General features: G+C 49.4%; 1 protein-coding gene across 1 annotated transcript in view; it reads right to left on the reverse strand.

Annotated features, from left to right (window-relative positions):
- The window catches only part of lrfn5a (leucine rich repeat and fibronectin type III domain containing 5a), a 58,803-nt gene extending 44,146 nt beyond the window's left edge, over positions 1-14,657 (reverse strand). The window contains 1 exon segment of the mRNA XM_076987811.1: positions 13,629-14,657. The gene's annotated coding sequence lies outside the window, so the exon portion shown is untranslated.
- Positions 14,658-15,544: the final 887 nt, after the last annotated feature.

A 15,544-nucleotide genomic window follows, 5' to 3' on the forward strand; every position in this document is an offset into this window, starting at 1 on the left:
GGAAGGCAACGTTCTAGCCAATTACAGTTGGAGGGGGGCGGGTCACTGACTAAAGTTCATACTTGAGAAACAGCTACGCTCACCGTTGTTCGTGTGGCATGGATATTCGGACTTATTTCAGTGCTTATGTTTTTCACTGCATGTGTTTTTGCATATATTTGACTTTTAATTTAATTGAATGAACAAAGCACTGCACTATTGTTTTTTTTTGTTTGTTTGTTTAGATTTTGGGATTTTATTGACAGATTGTTGTTTCTCAGCACTGGAGTCGCCATAGAGCCGCTGTTCAATTTTAAGCAAATAAAAGGCTTTTTGAAAAAAATGTGCCCCCCTGAAAAAATACAATGCCCCCCCTTTAAAATGTTTCTGCAGCCGGGTCTGACTCACACACACATGCACGCACACACACACACACACACACACACACACACACACACACACACACACACACACTCAAACACACGCGCACACACACTCACACACACATGCACGCACACATGCACGCACACACACACACACACACACACACACACACACACACACACACACACACACACACACACACACACAGACTGCCACAGACTCAAATGGTTTTGGAGGGGAAGCATTTCTCAATCAAATGGCTTCATGAGTCAAAATTTTCAAGCCAAAACTGAGAGGGACTGAAACCTGCAGATCAATAATTTCTCGCGTCCCTTAGACTCAACTTCCTGTGAAGGTCACGCACATGACCTCCACGTGACTCCAAACAACTAGTGATCAAACTGACAAAACACATCGGAGGAATAGAATGGAGATAAAGACACTCCAGGTCCATCCATTACATGCAGGGGATCATTAAAGTGTGGTGATGGTTTCATGGCACTGAAGAGTCTTCCTCGGCGATGATCTCAGCACACCTGGGGGTGGAGTGACCCCACAAGGACGGGCTGCATCCGCGGGTGGAGGAGGAGCAGCAATTCAAGAGGACGATTCTCGAGACAGTTACCGGAGTAACCGAGGTGGTAACCATGGGAAAGTGGAACCTTGAGTGGTTTTCAGTGCGACTGAATTTGTGGTTTTTAAGAGATGCTGGGTGGTCTGTTATGAGGGCTTTGAAGTGAGGAAGTCTTCACGGCACAGGGAACAGCAGCAGAGAGAGCCGTCTGTGTTTGCTGGGAGAACAGAGATGATTTTGGCTGACAGAGGATAATTACACACAAAGTTGAGTGTATTTTCTTGGATTAAAGGGAGAGAGAGAGAAAGAGAGAGAGAAAGAGAGATGACTGATAAGATACAGACATTAACAATGATGACTCTTTCACCGAGGGTGAGATGTCAGCACTCTTCATGTAGAGCTCGTGAAGTTCCACCAGAGGCACTATTGGTATTCTACAATGGCACATCTTTTGTGGGTGGTAGTGGTGCTTCGTGTGCAAATAAATGTGAAATTATTTCATCTACATTCATGGGTGGTCTTCCCCTAACCAAGCCCTCTTCTTTTCTCCGCACATTAACTGACACATCTCCAGGCTTCTCAGATCCATCACCGAACGTGGTGGTGTGTCCACTCCTCGTGGTGGTGTGTCCACTCCTCGTGGTGGTGAAGGTTTCTGAGTGCTCCCTCAGGGCTCTGGGTGTGTGTGTGCACTTCAAACCGTGTGAGGCTGACATTCCCACAGCTCCCAGTCCTCCCAGTGTCAGGACCACCTCGTCCTCCACTGCCATACTGGAAGCGATCAGCTGTACGTCTGGATTTCACCACAACCACACAATCTTGAAAAAACCCCGAGCCCCCTCACGAAACTGAACACCCAATGGGCCTAACCCCCTAATCTAACGCCCTAAACTAACGCCCTAATCTAACGCCCTAATCTAATGCCCTAATCTAACGCCCTAATCTAATGCCCTAATCTAACGCCCTAATCTAACGCCCTAATCTAACCCCCTAATCTAATGCCCTAATCTAACGCCCTAATCTAATGCCCTAATCTAACGCCCTAATCTAATGCCCTAATCTAACGCCCTAATCTAACACCCTAATCTAACGCCCTAATCTAATGCCCTAATCTAACGCCCTAATCTAACGCCCTAATCTAACCCCATAAGAGACCTACCACAGCCTTAAAGGACTCTCCTTTGTCTGATGTCTCTCCTCCTCACTCCAGTACAAATATCTCCCCAACTATGACTTTGTTTTTTATTTTATCCAGTACTTTCATATCCAGCTCAGCACATTTCTCCAAATTTCCAATGAAGTTTCTCTCACACTACAACTTTGATGTTAATCTAATTGGGTTTATTTATCTACTAAAATGACACAGCTCAGTCAAATGCACACATGGTTTGGTTGGGCAAACAGACAAGAGGTTGCTTCGTCTCAGAGGAATTTCTCCATTCGCCTTCACCAAGCTCAACCACACACCTTCCAGTGAACGCTATACTCTAGAAATCACTGCAGCAACAAAGAACCTCCCCCTGGATCTGCTGACCTAAATTGTCCCGTTTCTAATTTTCTGCCACTCCTTTGTTCTTTCATGTGCATTCGTTCTTCCGACCAAACTGGGAAAACTGGAAAAAACATGTTGTTTTTATCATCAGTAAATACATAAAACCACTGCACTATGCGGGTCATGAAAATATCACTGTCCAGCCACTGAGCGTGAGTCCAGATATAGTTCTGCCTTGTGTGATTAATCACTGGGTAATACGAGAGCTGGTGGGGGCTCATTTGTATGTTGCCAGTGCCCTATCTGCTGATCTGAACCTGCTTTCATTCATGGGTATGCAGAGGGAGAAGAGGAGGAGGTCAGAAGAGAGAGAGAGGGGGGGGGGGGGGTAAAGTTGGATAGATGCAAACAAGAGAGAGAAATGACAAACATGAAGAGATAAAGATGCAGAATACAAGAAATAGCAAGAGACAGATAGAGACAAGAGACAGATAGAGAGATGAGAGACAGATAGAGACAAGAGAGACAGATAGAGAGAGACAAAAAGTGAAGGAAATAGAAAGAGAGAAAGTGCTAGAGCGAGATCTGCATTCATTACAGATATCCGTCTACACAGAATGTGAATGTGCGGTTTGGCATTTCACTCCATTACTCAGTGTCAATATGGGAGGAGAAAGGAGGTCAGCACAGGTAGTCAGACGTGACCTGAGCACACTCCACCCAGCACAGCCCTGCAGGCGCAGAGCAGCCCTACAGGCCCAGCACAGACCAACAGGCCCAGCACAGCCCTGCAGGCGCAGAGCAGCCCTACAGGCCCAGCACAGCCCTGCAGGCCCAGAGCAGCCCTACAGGCCCAGCACAGACCAACAGGCCCAGCACAGCCCTGCAGGCCCAGAGCAGCCCTACAGGCCCAGCACAGACCAACAGGCCCAGTGCAGCCCTACAGGCCCAGCACAGACCAACAGGCCCAGCACAGCCCTGCAGGCGCAGAGCAGCCCTACAGGCCCAGCACAGCCCATCACAGCCCTGCAGTCCTAGCACAGCCCTACAGTCCCAGCACAGCCCTACAGGCCCAGCACAGCCCAGCACAGACCAACAGGCCCAGTGCAGCCCTACAGGCCTAGCACAGCCCTACAGGCCCAGTGCAGCACAGTCCTACAGGCCCAGCACAGCCCTACAGGCCCAGTGCAGCACAGCCCTACAGGCCCAGCACAGCCCTGCAGGCCCAGCACAGCCCTACAGGCCCAGCACAGCCCTACAGGCCCAGTGCAGCCCTACAGGCCCAGCACAGCCCTACAGGCCCAGTGCTGGCTGCTCACGTAGGACTGCAGGGCAGACCAAGGCACGCCAGCCATATTATACAGTCCATTCTCCAATCTATCTGAGGATAAGTAGACATTTCCATTAGCAGACACTGGTGCACATGCAGTTGGAGACCAGCTTTAATGCCCAGTTCACCAGTTAAGACATATGAGGACAGCGCTATAGACCGTCCCCTCTTAGAACTGCTGTGGGTTTCATCTACTTCTTCATGTCTCGCTTACTCTAATAAAATCTGCTTAGCTTGTGGCAAGAAGGGAAAGATGTTTGGAATCACCAGTGACTTAGAAAGGAGGAGGAAATGCAGGCATGACCCATATAAACCTCACCCTGCACCTCACCCTGCACCTCACCCTGAACCTCACCCTGAACCTCACCCTGCAGGAACACATAAACCTCACCCTGCACCTCACCCTGCACCTCACCCTGAACCTCACCCTGCACCTCACCCTGAACCTCACCCTGAACCTCACCCTGAACCTCACCCTGCACCTCACCCTGCAGGAACACATGAACCTCACCCTGAACCTCACCCTGCACCTCACCCTGCACCTCACCCTGAACCTCACCCTGCACCTCACCCTGCACCTCACCCTGAACCTCACCCTGAACCTCACCCTGCAGGAACACATAAACCTCACCCTGAACCTCACCCTGAACCTCACCCTGCACCTCACCCTGCACCTCACCCTGAACCTCACCCTGAACCTCACCCTGCACCTCACCCTGAACCTCACCCTGCAGGAACACATGAACCTCACCCTGCACCTCACCCTGAACCTCACCCTGCACCTCACCCTGCACCTCACCCTGAACCTCACCCTGCACCTCACCCTGCAGGAACACATGAACCTCACCCTGAACCTCACCCTGAACCTCACCCTGCAGGAACACATGAACCTCACCCTGCACCTCACCCTGCACCTCACCCTGAACCTCACCCTGCACCTCACCCTGAACCTCACCCTGCAGGAACACATAAACCTCACCCTGCACCTCACCCTGAACCTCACCCTGAACCTCACCCTGCAGGAACATATAAACCTCACCCTGAACCTCACCCTGAACCTCACCCTGCAGGAACACATAAACCTCACCCTGAACCTCACCCTGAACCTCACCCTGAACCTCACCCTGCAGGAACACATAAACCTCACCCTGCACCTCACCCTGAACCTCACCCTGAACCTCACCCTGCACCTCACCCTGCAGGAACATATAAACCTCACCCTGCACCTCACCCTGCACCTCACCCTGCAGAAACACATAAACCTCACCCTGCACCTCACCCTGCAGGAACACATAAACCTCACCCTGCACCTCACCCTGCACCTCACCCTGCACCTCACCCTGAACCTCACCCTGCACCTCACCCTGAACCTCACCCTGCAGGAACACATAAACCTCACCCTGCACCTCACCCTGAACCTCATCCTGCAAGAACACATGAACCTCACCCTGCACCTCACCCTGAACCTCATCCTGCAAGAACACATAAACCTCACCCTGAACCTCACCCTGCAAGAATACATGAACCTCACCCTGCACATCACCCTGCAGGAACACATAAACCTCACCCTGCACCTCACCCTGAACCTCACCCTGCAAGAACACATGAACCTCACCCTGCACCTCACCCTGAACCTCACCCTGAACCTCACCCTGCAAGAACACATAAACCTCACCCTGCACCTCACCCTGAACCTCACCCTGCAGGAACACATAAACCTCACCCTGCACCTCACCCTGAACCTCACCCTGCAAGAACACATGAACCTCACCCTGCACCTCACCCTGAACCTCACCCTGAACCTCATCCTGCATCTCACCCTGAACCTCACCCTGCAAGAACACATAAACCTCACCCTGCAAGAACACGTGAACTTCACCCTGCAAGAACACATAAACCTCACCCTGCAAGAACACATAAACCTCACCCTGCACCTCACCCTGAACCTCACCCTGCAAGAACACATGAACCTCACCCTGCAGGAACACATGAACCTCACCCTGCAGGAACACATGAACTTCACCCTGCAAGAACACATGAACCTCACCCTGCAAGAACACATAAACCTCACCCTGCAGGAACACATAAACCTCACCCTGCACCTCACCCTGCAGGAACACATAAACCTCACCCTGCACCTCACCCTGCACCTCACCCTGCACCTCACCCTGAACCTCACCCTGCACCTCACCCTGAACCTCACCCTGCAGGAACACATAAACCTCACCCTGCACCTCACCCTGAACCTCATCCTGCAAGAACACATGAACCTCACCCTGCACCTCACCCTGAACCTCATCCTGCAAGAACACATAAACCTCACCCTGAACCTCACCCTGCAAGAATACATGAACCTCACCCTGCACATCACCCTGCAGGAACACATAAACCTCACCCTGCACCTCACCCTGAACCTCACCCTGCAAGAACACATGAACCTCACCCTGCACCTCACCCTGAACCTCACCCTGAACCTCACCCTGCAAGAACACATAAACCTCACCCTGCACCTCACCCTGAACCTCACCCTGCAGGAACACATAAACCTCACCCTGCACCTCACCCTGAACCTCACCCTGCAAGAACACATGAACCTCACCCTGCACCTCACCCTGAACCTCACCCTGAACCTCATCCTGCATCTCACCCTGAACCTCACCCTGCAAGAACACATAAACCTCACCCTGCAAGAACACGTGAACTTCACCCTGCAAGAACACATAAACCTCACCCTGCAAGAACACATAAACCTCACCCTGCAAGAACACATAAACCTCACCCTGCACCTCACCCTGAACCTCACCCTGCAAGAACACATGAACCTCACCCTGCAGGAACACATGAACCTCACCCTGCAGGAACACATGAACTTCACCCTGCAAGAACACATGAACCTCACCCTGCAAGAACACATAAACCTCACCCTGCAGGAACACATGAACCTCACCCTGCAAGAACACATAAACCTCACCCTGCAAGAACACATAAACCTCACCCTGCAGGAACACATGAACCTCACCCTGCAAGAACACATGAACTTCACCCTGCAAGAACACATAAACCTCACCCTGCAAGAACACATAAACCTCACCCTGCAAGAACACATGAACCTCACCCTGCAGGAACACATGAACCTCACCCTGCAAGAACACATGAACCTCACCCTGCAGGAACACATGAACCTCACCCTGCACCTCACCCTGCAAGAACACATAAACCTCACCCTGCAAGAACACATGAACCTCACCCTGCAAGAACACATGAACCTCACCCTGCACCTCACCCTGCAAGAACACATGAACCTCACCCTGCACCTCACCCTGCAGGAACACATGAACCTCACCCTGCAGGAACACATGAACCTCACCCTGCAGGAACACATGAACCTCACCCTGAACCTCACCCTGCAGGAACACATGAACCTCACCCTGCAAGAACACATGAACCTCACCCTGCACCTCACCCTGCAAGAACACATGAAACTCACCCTGCACCTCACCCTGCAGGAACACATGAACCTCACCCTGCAGGAACACATGAACCTCACCCTGCAGGAACACATGAACCTCACCCTGAACCTCACCCTGCAGGAACACATGAACCTCACCCTGTAAGAACACATGAACCTCACCCTGCAAGAACACATGAACCTCACCCTGCAAGAACACATGAACCTCACCCTGCAGGAACACATGAACCTCACCCTGCAAGAACACATGAACCTCACCCTGCAGGTCCTTCACCAGCATCAGAGCTGTATCCCGAGAGTCTGTGGGAAGACAGAGCTGATTCATAAGAAGAATTTTGCACCATTTAATCGTTTCTCTTCTGTCTGAATCCCACCAGATCCATGATGCCTCCCCTGCTTGCGAGCCGCACACTTTGTCATGATTCATCTCTGATCTTTTTCATTCTTTTTTACGTTTTATTGATGTTCCCTTGTGTGAATTGTCTTAAACTGAGATACTTAAAATTCACCCATTCTGATACTTTAATTCATATCTAAATATTGGATAAACTTATTCTACAATTCTACAATGCTATATGCTAGGATTGCTACACAGTAGTGTACAGTGTCATTCAAATCTACATATAGGCTGGAGGAGTTTGTGTGTGTGTGTGTGTGTGTGTGTGTGTGTGTGTGTGTGTGTGTGTGTGTGTGTGTGTGTGTGTGTGTGTGTGTGCATGTGCATGTGTGTGTGTGTGTGTGTGGTGTGCATACGTGTGTGTGTGTGTGTGTGTGTGTGTGTGTGTGTGTGTGTGTGTGTGTTTGTGTGCGTGTGTGTGTGTGTGTGTGTGTGGTGTGCATACGTGGGTGGGTGTGTGTGCAGAGACTGATTAAGGCCCTGTTGAGGACTCACCCACACATCTGTAATGTGATCAGATTAAATCAGGCCCCTGGCTTTCCTCTCAAACTCACTCCTATGCAAAGCAGCTTGTCTGTCTGCTACACAGAAGCACCAAGACTGCACAATACTACACAATACTGCACAATACTGCACCAAGACTGCACAATTCTGCACCAAGACTGCACAATACTGCACCAAGACTGCACAATACTGCACAAGACTGCACAATTCTGCACCGAGACTGCACAATACTGCACAATACTGCCCAATATTGCACCAAGACTGCCCAATACTGCACCAAGACTGCACCAAGACTGCACAATACTGCACAATACTGCACAAGACTGCACAATTCTGCACCAAGACTGCACAATACTGCACCAAGACTGCACAATACTACACAAGTCTGCACAATACTGCACCAAGACTGCACAATACTGCACAGAGACTGCTCAATACTGCACAATACTGCACAATTCTGCACCAAGACTGCACAATACTGCACAACACTGCACATCACTGCACCAAGACTGCACAATACTGCACAATACTGCACCAAGACTGCACAATACTGCACAATACTGCACCAAGACTGCACAATACTGCACAATACTGCACAACACTGCACAATACTGCACAATACTACACAATACTGCACCAAGACTGGCACTGCTGAACCGTTTAGCTTCACTGGGGAAAGGCTGGTGTGCTTTATACCAAAGAACTCAAGCAAAGCCATGAACAGGTGTTGCTAATACATAATGCTACTATCAATATTATATAACATACCCCCCCCCAATATCATGTCAAAATCACAATATAAACAACCAGGACTGGGAACACAATGCATAATAGGACGCAAATATTTGAGATCTGTTTACTGCTGTCTTTATTAATACTTAACTGACTAACAAAAACTCGATCCACCAGAAATGAGTCAAAGTTTGCTGGGTAAATTAAGTTCAGAGCCAGTTATCTGGAGTTGGAGAGGTTGATGCTGGAGGATCTGGAGGGGGTTTGCTGATCCTATCAGATTATTCTAAATTAAGTTCTTCCATCTTCTCTTTTGTGACGTCTTGCCTATTTTGTACCCTGCGCTATGTACTCTGGGAAAAAGAAAACCTCACTGAACACAACAGCCTACGTTTGACGCCCTGCTGGGGACATGCGGGACATGCGGGATCACGCTGTCGTCCCTCGGACTTTACATGTCCTTGCTTTAACTCAAGGGACAAAGGAACCAGATTTAGTTCCACACACGTATAGATGCAATCGGGGGGAGTGAAAGAGAAGGAAAAGATAGGGAGAGAAAATGAGAAAGAATATACATACATATATATACATTAGAGCTCCTGTTTACCTGTGTGTAGTGTTTGTTTTTGTGTTTGTTTCTACATACAGCTGTCACTTCCCTGCTTATGACTGCGGGCGGCAGCTGAGATCACCACAGAGCCGCCACTGTCTACATGACAGCTCGTTATCACAGAGCAGCACCCACCAAATACACCGCATTACCCACAAACCACCTCCAGCGTCATGCCTGTACCTCATGATCCTCCCGCCCACAACCCACATCACCCCAACACCTCAAAGAACCTTCAACACTTATTGCAGCTTCACAATCTGGCTGTTTTTACTAGAATTCTTTCAACTTGTTTTATTTTCCCTAACTGTAACTTCACCCCAGGATCCGTCCTGACATACAGGAACCGGCCCCGTCCTGACACACAGGAACCGGCCCCGTCCTGACATACAGGAACCGGCCCCGTCCTGACACACAGGAACTGGCCCCGTCCTGACATACAGGAACCGGCCCCGTCCTGACATACAGGAACCGGCCCCGTCCTGACACACAGGAACAGGCCCCGTCCTGACACACAGGAACCGGCCCCGTCCTGACATACAGGAACCGGCCCCTTCCTGACATACAGGAACAGGCCCCGTCCTGACATACAGGTACTGGCCCCGTCCTGACATACAGGAACCGGCCCCGTCCTGACATACAGGAACCGGCCCCGTCCTGACACACAGGAACCGGCCCCGTCCTGACACACAGGAACAGGCCCCGTCCTGACATACAGGAACCGGCCCCATCCTGACATACAGGAACAGGCCCCGTCCTGACATACAGGAACCGGCCCCGTCCTGACACACAGGAACCGGCCCCGTCCTGACATACAGGAACCGGCCCCGTCCTGACACACAGGAACAGGCCCCATCCTGACATACAGGAACCGGCCCCGTCCTGACACACAGGAACCGGCCCCATCCTGACATACAGGAACCGGCCCCGTCCTGACATACAGGATCAGCTTGGCGATGCTTTAGAGCGGCACCTCCACTCAGCTGCTAATGGTCAGAGCCAAAGGCCCTTGTGCAGTTATGGAGACACCAGCTTAAACATCCAGTACAGACTAAAATAGACCTGAAAATGTGTTTTCGGTGTCATCATATTCTACAGCAGTGCAGTAATATTTTAACAGTTCACAACATTTTATGTAAATTTTGCAAATATTGCTTTTACTCTCTATAATGTATCTCTACAATCTCATTCCCTTTCTTCAACTTTGGCCTACTATGTTATATTATGTTTTTAATCTGTGCTATAAAATAATCATTAAAAGGTTTTCTGTGACAAGCAGCATTTCCTAATAGTCCAGATTTTACAGATACATATTAGTCAGACAATCAATCAATCAATCAAATCACCCAATGAGTCAGTCACCCATTTTAAAAGTTGTTCTTCCTCATATTGTACCCTGGAATCTCATTTGGTTTTGCGAAGACCACTGGAAACCTTCTAGAACACTACAGCATGCTATGAACTGTTGTCCATTTCACTGAATACAAAGTGGCGCGTGCCGTCCATTTCGCGGATTCTACTGAAGAATCGCGCCCAGAAATGTATTATTTGGTCTCTAAGAAGAAACGAGCTGTGGTCATCTGTGGTCATCTCACTGTCTTTGAACAGGAGAAGCTATCGCTGCTATTGACATCGTAAATGAAACTTTGTAGTTGAAGCCCTGTTAAGCTTACAGCTTTTTCAGTGACTGGAGTAACCAAAAACAAACACACAGCCAGTTCTACGTGCAGAACTGAGCAGTCATGTGGGTTCTGAGACTCGGTTTGTTTGGGTCCAGCAACATTTAGTCTTATGTTTGAACCTCCCAGTCTGTCAGGAGTCGTTGGTGTTCTCGACATCACCCGTAGAACAAATTCGAGTTCCTGCTTTTGTGTGGCGTCTGACCACATTGTATTAGTTATGCATCTGTATATTCAAACTTAAAAACTAATTTACTAGTGTGATGGGACATTTTCTTGTTGACGTAAAGTACACCGATATACCAACTGCTTATATCGCAAAAGGCCAAACGATATATAATTTCAAAAAGGGGAGAAATGAAGTGTTGAGAGTTGCTGTTGTCGGTGAGACCAATTGCCAAAAATCATGAGGCAGCTTCACTCCGCTGACGGTGTGTGTGTGTGTGTGTGTGTGTGTGTGTGTGGGCCACTAACTTTGGTGTTGCTGTGTCACGGGTGACATCTAATAGCAATTACACACGTCTTGACAATCTAGCTGTAGTATACTATATATATGTGTCTTGTTTTTATAACACGACACACCTTAACTTGATGTGTTTGAACCGGTGTGCATATTAATATGCTCATTAATACGATGGTTAATGTTCTCCTCCAGCTGACCCTAATGGTCTTGTGTGCTACGGGGATGTGCGGATGTCCACACCTAAAACAGAGCCCGGCCCAGCCCAACACAGCCCAGCACAGCCCGGCTCAGCACATCCTGGCCCAGCACAGCCCGGCCCGGCACAGCCCAGCACAGCCTGGCACAGCCCAGCCCGGCCCGGCCCAGCACAGCCTGGCACAGCCCAGCCCGGCCCAGCCCAGCACAGCCCCGCCCCGCCCCACCCAGCCCAGCACAGCCCAGCACAGCCCACCCAAGTGTGGCACACAGCACAAACTGAATCGCAGCCCCACCAGGCTGCAGTCTGCAGTCGCTTCACTGGAGATCGCACGCGCACGCAGTTCACGATGTTAACACCTTTCCCACATGATGCAGGAAACAAAGTCTTCTGTAAGCGAAGGAAACGAGGCTGTGCGGCGTCTACGTCGACATGTGTGATCTCGATGTGTTTAAGCTCGCGTGGCAGCAGCACGTGCAGGCAGCTAGAGAGAAGGGGCGTGATGAAGCGTGTTCGTGTCCCTCTTTACACTATAACGATATAGTCAACGCCACCGTGACCTCCCGCAGTGTGTCCAAATCTTTAAGAGATGTGGACACAATCGAGAGCTCCAGCTTTTACAACATTTCAGCTGGCTCAACAACGCAGTACTATTCTAGAAGTTTTCAAGGACAGGGAAAAATTACTTGTTCAAAATGTCTAAATCTCGTTTGTTATCGGTTACATTGCTGAGGCAAGATATCAGGACATTGTGGCGCGCTGCATGCTGGATCAGGACACTGCAGACGCACCTGGATCAGGACACTGCAGACGCACCTGCATCCATGTTACCGTACCGGCCCTAATGAATCCCCTTAACTAAAGCATATGGCGATGGACATCTCACTGATTACAACACCCCCCCCCCCCTCTGTCTCTCGCTCTCTCTTACACAGACGTGCAGTCATAAAGAGAGAGAGAGAGAGAGAGAGAGAGAGAGAGAGAGAGAGAGAGAGAGAGAGAGAGAGAGAGAGAGAGAGAGGAAATAATTTTTAAAGCCATTTTGCGTACTTAATGGTGGTTAGTAAATATTATTTGACACAGTAGGCTGCACCCGTGGCTACAAAATGCTAAATTCACCGGAATCGAGCAAAAATAATGGATATAGCATCGTTTGGATCTATGCCCAAATTGTGGCCTCGTATAACATGTTCTGGGTGAACATTTAAAGATACATTTTAAGAAACATTCTCAGATCACAGAATTAGATAACATTACTTCGAACAGGCTAACATTACATTTTGGATGCTGATGCAAGTTTAGCATTTCGGCACAGGGTGAGGCTGGGAAAGAGATGCGTTAACGACCCACCCTCCCCCTCCACACACACACACACACACACACACACACACACACACACACACACACACACACACACACACGCACACACACACATACACACACACACACACACGCACACCCACATCCACTCATTATCGGAGGAATCATACATTCATCCAAAGCAGATGCAAATCACAGTACGTATAGCTAGGTGATGTATTACAGACATCGTCCAGAATCAGTACAGCATCGCCGCTACATTTATAAAGATTCCGCGACAGACATCGCTACACATACACATGGCACGAAGTTCCTTAACATATATGTGCCCCAAACACCGTTGCTTTTCTCCGGAACACAGGAGAGAGGAGCGCGACCCATGCGGTACATCTCCCGGTACCCCCGGTGCGCGCCACGACCGAGACACTCCGACTCCACCAACAACGCGCAGCTCAGTGTAGACCAGAAGCACGACGGCGTTTAGCTGTGAAAAGTTTACCTTGAAAAGGGGAAGGTCGGCCGTGCTGGGAGCACAAGAGAGTCAGGGGGATCGGATCTCCTCACGTGTCGTATTTCCCCATGTCGCTGCTGTGTTCTGTCCCATCTGATTCACACTAAACCGTTTGATCGGAGAGGATCCGGCTGCACTCTGCCCATATCCTCACTGTCATCAGAAAAAACACACATACACACACACGCACGTCGGAATCTGCGGGTCCAGTCGCTCCTTTTTCTTGCGGTAAAACGAATCCAGCCGATCCGAGTCGGAAGGTCAGTCAGATTCCTACGCGATGCGCGTGAGGACGCGCGAGCGCTGGTGCACCGCTGGAGCGCCGAACCCGTCCGAACCCGTCCATACTCCAGCTCCCGTTAACGCGCGCTCGCTCTATTCACCTGAGCGCTCGTCTCCGCAGTGGCGAGCTCGCCAGCTCAGCTCAAATCTCCGTCCGGTAGACGCGCGCGTTCCCCCGCTCGAGATCATCCACGAGTACCGGAGAGTCTCGCGCGCCGCCCTCCATCCAACCCACCGACGGCGCTGCTCCCTCCGACTTCAGCAGCACCACCACTTCAGACAAGAAGTAAAAAAAAAACGCGATCTACTGGATGTGCAGGCACACGGTACACGCACTACGCCGCTTCTGTGGCAAATCGCGTTTGGTTATCGTTCGTAAACCGAAAAAACGATGCGTATCCGTCACCAGTACCTGGTAATATCCGTCACAGAACCACCGAATTGCTTAAACAAACTAGTTTGCATCTGCCGCTGGGATCACAAGAAGCGGCTGTGATTTCTTCTGCAGTTTGGATGGGGTTGAGAAAAAAAGAGGAAGTCATCACGGATTGGCTCAGAGTGGCTAGCGATCCTTGATGTCTGTCAATGCGCCTTTCTGCAAAAATCCGGTTAAGCTTTCACAGGCTAAAAGAAACAGGTTTTATACATAGCCCACTAGGAACATATGATGAGCAGCGAGAGTCATTATGGACTTCGCTTGCATGGATATCCTGCATATAAACCCTAGATATGAGGGTTCTTTACCACCAAATACTTATTCAGATACGAGCTGTATGTCCGCTTGTGAGCGAGGATTCAACGTCTGTTCAGTTTAAAGAAACACAGCTCAACTTGTGCATGCTTTGGAAAACTAAGTGATTGCGTTTACATGACGTGTTAATGTGGAAAGCACACATCCGTGCCTGTGACGCGTTGTTTCTGAAAAAGATCGATAGCGGTGCCACTAAAAGAGTCATCTTTATCTCTGTAGTCATCCTCTGTATACAGATTCCGATCTTTTATATGAAAACATGCATTTAGTTCTCCGTTTAAATCACGTTTTGCACTAGGGCCGACCTTCCTACAAACACCGAGAACGTTCTATATTTTGCCACTGGCAACTTAAAGCTAAAGAGGTCTCATTAATCACTTTGGCCCGGACTGGACTATCAGCTGATAACGTTGATACTACCCATAGTTTATCATTTATTTCCGATCATTTGCGATTACTTACGACAAAAAAATGACGCAAAATATATTGTTTCTTTATGTCCACACAACAGCTTTACATGAAGCAGTCCCAGCACCCACTGACGCGCACCCGATCATCAGGACAACGCCCACCCCGTTTACTTGGTACAGGGTCACAGCCCTGCTCACTTTATAGAACGTGGATTGTTATAGACAAACAGACAAACAGACTAGCGGCAGTATTGCGTTACCCCACATAATGTAGCCACACCATTAGAAACATGTCTAGGTTAGGTAAAGACTGGTGTATGTATATATATATATATGTATAAATGATCTGTTGTTTGTTTTGCTCTGAATCAAACCAGACTATAAGCTCTTAGCAACATGCTTTCGTTTTAGGCACATAGACTAACCTGAGTGTGATGTGTATGCAAAAAGAGCAAACGTGT

The sequence above is a fragment of the Brachyhypopomus gauderio genome, unplaced genomic scaffold (genome assembly GCF_052324685.1).
Source record: "Brachyhypopomus gauderio isolate BG-103 unplaced genomic scaffold, BGAUD_0.2 sc56, whole genome shotgun sequence".
Classification (NCBI taxonomy): Eukaryota; Metazoa; Chordata; class Actinopteri; order Gymnotiformes; family Hypopomidae; genus Brachyhypopomus; species Brachyhypopomus gauderio.